The 6122-nt window shown below is 46.0% G+C and overlaps 1 pseudogene; it reads left to right on the top strand.

Annotated features, from left to right (window-relative positions):
- The first annotated feature begins 5460 nt into the window (after positions 1-5460).
- Positions 5461-5578, top strand: LOC134937372 (5S ribosomal RNA; annotated as a pseudogene).
- The last annotated feature ends 544 nt before the right edge of the window (positions 5579-6122 follow it).

Below are 6122 nucleotides of genomic sequence, written 5' to 3'. Positions count from 1 at the left end.
CAATAGGTTGATTCATATGGATTGAAGAAACCACTTTAGGCAAAAATTGCGGACGTGTCCTCAATTCAGCTCGATCCACATGAAAAATCAAGTAGGGGCTCTTGTGTGACAAAGCCGCCAATTCTGACACTCGCCTTGCTGATGCTAAGGCCAACAACATGACCACCTTCCAGGTAAGAAATTTCAACTCAACCTTGTTAAGCGGTTCAAACCAGTGTGATTTTAGGAACTGCAACACCATGTTCAGGTCCCATGGTGCCACTGAAGGCACAAAAGGGGTCTGGATGTGCAGCACTCCCTTTACAAGAGAAGCCAATTCCTTCTGAAAGAAAATCGAGAGGGCCGAAATCTGTACCTTAACAGAGCCTAATTTCAGGCCCATATCCACTCCTGTCTGTAGGAAGTAGAGAAAGCGACCCAGATGAAAATCTTCCGTAGGTGCATTCTTGGTCTCACACCAAGACGCATACTTTTGCCAGATACGGTGATAATGTTTTACCGTCACCTCCTTCCTAGCCTTTATTAAAGTAGGGATGACCTCTTCCGGAATCCCCTTTTTCGCTAGGATTCGGCGTTCAACCGCCATGCCGTCAAACGTAACCGCGGTAAGTCTTGAAATACACAGGGCCCCTGTTGCAACAGGTCTTCCCTCAGAGGAAGAGGCCAGGGATCTCCTGTGAGCATCTCTTGTAGATCCGAGTGCCAGGCCCTTCGAGGCCAGTCTGGGACAACGAGTATCGTCTGTACTCTTCTTCGTCTTATGATCCTCAACACTTTTGTGATGAGAGGAAGAGGCGGAAACACGTAGACCGATTTGAACACCCATGGTGTTACCAGAGCGTCTCCTGCTACTGCCTGAGGGTCCCGAGACCTGGCACAATACCTCCGAAGCTTTTTGTTGAGGCGTGACGCCATCATGTCTATTTGAGGTGTTCCCCAAAGACGCGTTACGTCTGCAAAGACTTCTTGATGAAGTCCCCACTCTCCTGGATGGAGATCGTGTCTGCTGAGGAAGTCTGCTTCCCAGTTGTCCACTCCCGGAATGAAGACAGCCGACAGAGCGCTTACGTGATTTTCCGCCCAGCGAAGAATCCTGGTGGCTTCCGCCATCGCGACTCTGCTTCTTGTCCCGCCTTGGCGGTTCACATGAGCCACTGCTGTGACATTGTCTGATTGAATCAGAACCGATAGGTTTCGAAGAAGACTCTCCGCTTGTCGAAGGCCGTTGTAAATGGCTCTGAGTTCCAACACATTGATGTGTAGACAGGACTTCTGGTCTGACCACAGTCCCTGAAAATTTCTTCCTTGTGTGACTGCTCCCCATCCTCGGAGGCTCGCGTCCGTGGTAACCAGGATCCAATCCTGAATTCCGAACCTGCGACCCTCCAGCAGGTGAGTACTTTGCAACCACCACAGGAGAGACACCCTGGCCCCTGGGGACAGAGTTATTTTCCGATGTAAGTGCAGATGGGACCCGGACCACTTGTCCAGAAGGTCCCATTGAAAAGTCCTTGTATGGAACCTTCCGAAGGGAATGGCCTCGTAGGCTGCCACCATTTTTCCCAGAACTCGAGTGCAATGGTGAACTGACACCCTTTTCGTTTTTAGCAGGTCTCTGACCATGTTCTGGATGTCCTGGGCTTTCTCCAGTGGGAGAAAGACCTTCATTTGTTCCGTATCCAGTATCGTACCTAGGAACGTTAGCCGAGTTGTCGGAATCAACTGTGACTTCGGTAGATTTAGAATCCAACTGTGTTGCTGGAGCACTCTCAGAGAGAGCGCCACACTGCTCAGCAATTTCTCTCTGGATCTCGCTTTTATTAGGAGATCGTCCAAGTATGGGATAATTGTGACTCCATGCTTGCGCAGGACCACCATCATTTCCGCCATTATCTTGGTGAAAATCCTCGGGGCCGTGGAAAGCCCAAACGGCAACGTCTGAAATTGGTAATGACAATCCTGTACAGCGAATCTCAGGTATTCCTGATGGGGGGAATATATGGGGACATGAAGGTACGCATCCTTCATGTCCAGAGACACCATAAACTCCCCCTCCTCCATATTGGCTATTATCGCTCTGAGTGATTCCATTTTGAATTTGAATCTTTTTATGTACAGGTTTAGGGACTTCAGATTCAAAATAGGTCTGACCGACCGTCCGGTTTCGGGACCACAAATAGGGTTGAGTAGTAACCTCTTCCCTGCTGGTTCAGGGGAACCCTGATTATTACTTGCTGTAGACACAGCGTTTGAATTGCAGCTAAGACTACATCCCGTTCCGATGTGGAAGCTAGTAGGGCCGATTTGAAAAATCGGCGCGGGGAAACCTCCTCGAATTCCAGTTTGTAACCCTGGGAAACTATTTCCAACACCCAAGGCCTGGCTGAAAAGTCGAAGACGTGCCCCCACCGGTGCGGACTCCCTCAGGGGAGCCCCAGCGTCATGCTGTGGAATTTGGAGTAGCCGGGGAGGACTTTTGTTCCTGAGGTGCTCTTTTGCCTCTGCCCTTACCTCTGGCGAGGAACGAGGATCCCCGACCTCTTCTGGACTTGTGCGACCGAAAGGACTGCATCTGATAGAGTGGTACTTTCTTTTGCTGTTGGGGAATAAATGGTAAAAAGTTTGATTTACCTGCTGTAGCTGTGGAAACCAGGTCCGTCAGCCCATCCCCAAACAATACATCTCCCTTATAGGGTAGAACTTCCATATGTTGTTTGGAATCCACATCACCCGTCCATTGGCGAGTCCATAAGGATCTTCTCGCAGAGATAGACATGGCATTGGCCCTAGAAGCCAGCAAACCAATGTCCCTTTGAGCATCCCTCATAAATAAGACTGCGTCTTTAATATGGGCTAGAGTTAAGAATATAGTATCCTTATCCATCTTATCAAAATCAGCTGTCAGCTCATCTGTCCAAGCTGAAATCGCGCTACACACCCATGCAGACGCAATTGTCGGTCTAAGGACTGCTCCAGTATGAGAATAAATAGACTTTAAGGTAGTCTCTTGCCTGCGATCTGCAGGGTCCCTAAGGGCAGCTGTGTCAGGAGACGGTAGCGCCACTTTCTTGGACAAGCGCGTCAGGGCCTTGTCCACAGTGGGAGGTGATTCCCAACGCTCCCTGTCCTGTTTAGGGAAGGGGTATGCCATATAACTTCTTTTGGGTATCTGCGGTCTCTTTTCCGGAGTCTCCCAAGCTTTTTCAAAGAAATCATTTAGTTCATGAGATGTGGGAAAATTTATAATCTGTTTCTTTCCCTTAAACATGTGCACCCTTGTGTCGGGGACCGAGGGTTCATCCGCAATATGCAACACATCCCTTATTGCCACAATCATACACTGAATGCTTTTTGTCACCCTAGGGTGCAATTTCACTTCGTCATAGTCGACACTGGAGTCAGAGTCCGTGTCGGTAGTAGTGTCTTGTGTTAAGGGATGCTTTTGAGACCCCGACGGGCCCTGTGAGTCGGTCCAATCCGAGGATTGACCCCCTGATGTCCCCCCTAATTCAGCCTTTTCAAGCCTGTTATGTAAGGATGCCACACGTGCATTCAACATATGCCACATGTCCATCCATTCCTGAGTCGGCACAACCGACGGGGACACACCGCTCATTTGCTCCACCTACTCCTTGGAAAAGCCTTCCGCTTCAGACATGTCGACACCACGTACCGACACCGCACACACACAGGGATTAACCTATAAGGGGACAAAACCCCAACCAGGCCTTTAGGAGAGACAGAGAGAGAGTATGCCAGCACACACCCAGCGCTTAATAACACTGGAAAAATATGACCAGATAGCGCTTTTATATATATAAAATGACTCTAGAAAAGGGTTGGTGGAGTCTGCACAGGATCTCTCAGTATGAATGCTTGCTGCTATATAAAATGTAAGTTAAAGCTATAGCTCTAAATACCAACATATGGCCATAATGCAAAACAAATAATTAGTATTTGGCGCTAGGTTGGCGGTGCTCCCAGAGATAGTTCAGTAAACTGGTCTGGGGAAAATATATGGTTCTTGTGAAGTACAAGAGCCAAAAGAAAAAGAAAGACTATATGTCTTTTCTGGGGCACACTTTTAATGTATATTCGGTAGTCTTATAATGTTTAAAATGTAACTTTTATTATTGATCCTCTAAAAAAAGGCAACAGGTGATCAAGCTCTCCTGAGCGAAACGTACGTCCACTTCCAGTTCCGGCGCTCCGAACTTCCGGTCCACGGACCGCGGACGCCGGCATCTCGCGGCCGGGCTCACCTCCACCACGGACCTTCAGCGGCGGCTTCCCAGAAACAAGGGGGGTATCATACCCCTCCACCTAACAGTAGGTCATAGGACACTTTCTCTGAGGCCATCGGAAGCAAATTTCCCGGGCCTATTTGGCCACAACAGGCACACACTTGGCAGAATAAGAAGCCGCACTAAGGTCTGGGACTTATTGTCCATGTACCACTTTTTTTTCACATTCTGTTACTAACAATTCATGGTTCCTCAAAAAGGTTCAGTCCTGCTCTTTTGACCAGGTGGTTATTATTTCTTAAAGGAATACTCACATCTTTTTGATATACTCCAAATAATTGAATTCACAAAAAGAAAAACATTTTTCTTCCCCCCCCCCTATTCAGTTTGTTATCCTCTCTTTTTGGTAACCATAAAGTGTAGCCGGTAATTTAGTATCCGACTAACCACATACATTTGTTTTGCTCATAATGGTGGATCAAACGCATGACTAGTCACCAGTATAGGCATTTTTCATTCACATAGCTATATTTATTTGACATTCCCAGTTATATTTGTTTTTCGGTACTCCCTCTCATCCTGTCTAAACAATCTGAGTGGCTCTGCAATGCAATATGTAAACAGGGCACCACTTTGTTATAAGACAGGACAGTAGAAGAGTTCCACTACCTTCCTTCGGTCTCAGTGTCGTTTCTCACCACCCTCTCATTTTGTCATTCGATGGGTATACAGATGATAAAAAAGCAGAAGTGGTGTTTAACATAGACCTGAGTCCCTTTTGTCTATACCTATGTTTAGAGCACCAATAATTCCTATACACCAGAATTATAAAATTATCTACTCAGTACCCCTGGTCAAACCTAGAGAGGCTATATATACACACCTCAGACCAATTCAACCAGCCCTCAGCGGGTCTCTCTCTTTTTTTGGACTTTTTTTGGTTTTGCCATTGTCCTCTATTAGCCACCAGTGCTACCTACCTAATTGTTTATTCAAGGTCAATAATATTGAAGAAGAACTTGCACATGTGGACTACTCTAACTTTTTGAAGTCCAGTCCAGGGGGCCGTTGAAGCCTCAGGATTTGGAAACCATCAGGGAATATCAGAGGCCGCCAGTGTCTGGACTTAAGAGCATCCAGTTATTTCAATACAGCACTTGGGGATCTCTCAGAGTGCGATACTCGGTTCCAAGTACCATCCAAGCAGGATATACCCACCTGCGGTCAAACCACACTGAGTATGCCTAACCTCGTCTGATCTTGGAAGCCAAGCACTGTGGGCCAGGTCAGTACCTGGTTGGGAGACCACCAGGGAATACTTGGTACTGCAGGTATTTATATCCAAATTCAGGACACGGGACCTGGAGCCAAAGTATCATTCTCTATTTCAGTTTGTGATAACCATTATTTACCCATTATTAGTGTGGAGCCCGTTTCATCAGACGCAATAATATCCCTTCCTTCCGTTACATTGGGATTCTCAATACCAGTAAATTGTATGCTAATATTATATTTTTTCGGAAGAAGGTAATTCACATGCCCTATAGTATTTATCTGTTCCAACATTAGAGACACATATATAATTTCGCCCAAAGGAGCTATTAAGTTTGATTTATATCACCTAAACTCTAATTAATGAATTCACAATTTGGGTAGACTTAATCCCATGATAATTGCCAGCTAATTATTACTGTTACTTTGCCCTTTGCCTTATAGCCATTTTTTTAGAGGATCAATAATAAAAGTTACATTTTAAACATTATAAGACTACCGAATATACATTAAAAGTGTGCCCCAGAAAAGACATATAGTCTTTCTTTTTCTTTTGGCTCTTGTACTTCACAAGAACCATATATTTTCCCCATATATATAAAATGA

This window comes from Pseudophryne corroboree, chromosome 6 (genome assembly GCF_028390025.1).
Source record: "Pseudophryne corroboree isolate aPseCor3 chromosome 6, aPseCor3.hap2, whole genome shotgun sequence".
NCBI classification, from domain to species: Eukaryota; Metazoa; Chordata; class Amphibia; order Anura; family Myobatrachidae; genus Pseudophryne; species Pseudophryne corroboree.
The sequence above is the reverse complement of the archived record's forward strand: the minus strand, read 5'-3'. Positions and strand labels throughout refer to the sequence as shown.